The sequence below is a fragment of the Rhagoletis pomonella genome, unplaced genomic scaffold (assembly GCF_013731165.1).
Source record: "Rhagoletis pomonella isolate Grant_MI unplaced genomic scaffold, Rhpom_1.0 Rhpom_scaffold_00275, whole genome shotgun sequence".
NCBI classification, from domain to species: Eukaryota; Metazoa; Arthropoda; class Insecta; order Diptera; family Tephritidae; genus Rhagoletis; species Rhagoletis pomonella.
Window position 1 is genome coordinate 86045 of NW_023458829.1, and position 2050 is coordinate 88094.

A 2050-nucleotide genomic window follows, 5' to 3' on the forward strand; every position below is an offset into this window, starting at 1 on the left:
GCTCTCAATCCCTGCGCCAAATATCGGAAGACCAACACACTTATACTTCTAAAAGCTTTTGCACGAAACAACAACCATTCAATGTTATTTTGAAATCTGGGAGAAAATGGTTCCCAGTTGAATGATTCTTTCGATTTTATATGTGTATAAATGTAGGTGTATAAAATTCCAAAACCTTACAATAATTGGTTCCAGAGATAAGCGACGATACGTACGGTATTGACAACATATGTTGCTGTGTCAAATTTCGGAACGTAAGCATAAGTGGTTCCAGCGATAAGCGATAAGCGAAATGAGAATTTTAGTTTATATGGGCGGTGCCACGCCCCCTTTTCCAAAATCTACCACTCTTCGCCGTAAGTACGGTATTGACCACATACATATGTTGCCATGTCAAATTTCAGGACGTTAGCATAGGCGGTCCCAGAGATAAGCGATATGAGAACTTCAGTTTGTATGGGAAGTGCCACGCCCACTTTTCCAGTACCTACCATTTTTCGCCGTAAGTAAGGTATTTACAATCTATGCATCAGTTCCCCAGCCTAATTGGTTTAAGAGATATTGTGGTTTTCACATTTTAGTCTATATGTCAGATGCCACGCCCCCTATATATCGGGGTTAACATGTCTGGATTAGAAGAAGTTATATCCTTTAAATTGGTGCTTCATAGAAATCGAGCGAACGGTGCCTTCAAAAACGGGATTGTAAAATTTTCTTGTGGCGTATTTATATATAGATTATATATGTATTTTTGGACAACTAATAGGAGAGCAGCATGGTGTTTTACATACAACCCTTTAAATTTTTTAAACAGTAGCTTATACATGTTGAGCATTGTATTCTTGTACTGCTCTCAGTAATTTAGATGGATATTCCGGATGCTTGACGAATACTTTATATTTGTACCAGTTGCTTTAAAGTCGGAATGTAGGGATTCTACAGCTTGCTCGCTATAAAATCCTAGACCCTTGCCTACTTGCATGTATGGTCCTTTGGTCTTGCAAACATGTTATTGTTTTGTAGATATACTTGACACAAACTATTTGAAGTATAAAGAATACTTATATTCGTAACTTAAAAAGAACAAATGTGCATTTGTGCATAAAACAAGCTAAGGCACTTGAACCATATACTAACTTGATTGTATGTAAATCGTACAAGTTACATTACAAAATAAATATAAACTGTAAGGTATCAATTTGTCATCTAGAGCGGGTGCGTGAAAATTTTAAAAGAAAAGGAATAATTTTCATTCAAAATGAGTTTTTTCAAAACCGGCTCGATAAGTTATGGGCTATAAAATTTTTACAAGTTATTCATAACATAATTAACCCAAATTAGCAAAAAAATATGATGTGCTATGACCTTCGATTTAAAGTTGGTTCAGGTCCACCGTGACTGGTTATAAAAAATTTTAAATATGTATACCGGCTAATTTTGGATCGTTCATTTTAAAAATCACATGCAAAAATGTGTAAAGCTTTGAGGTTTGCGGTTATTCAGGGTCCTTTTTAATGGTCAGTGATACCCTAGGTGTTTAAAAAAGAAAGGGATCTCAGCTATTTTTATTTTTTGCTTTCGTGAAATATATTTCAAAGCTATGAAGAATACCTAATAACTTTTCCGAATGTGTTCCTAAACTATATTACTCACTATCGACTTTTCTGCCGCTTTTTACTTTTTTGACAAACACGGTCAACTGCAACTCCAGCTTGCACTTTAGTTTGATATATAGCTCAATTCTGTGGCTGCTACAGATCGGCCTAACTAAGTCGTATGACTGACGATTGGTACATTTGTACAGATTTGTACATTTTGGCAGTAACAGAGTAATGTTGTTTGCAAATTCTTTTACTAAGCTGAACACAAATTTCTAAAGAACACCACTCTGCGACTGCCAAAATATACAAATCTGTACAAATGTACCAATTTTGTGACACTGTCTTTAGCCCAGTACCACATCCGACCGCTTCAAAATCAAAAAGGAAAAGGAACGACAATATTAGCCTGTTCCCGTACTCCAGATTTAGTCCGAATTCGTTTCCTTTCA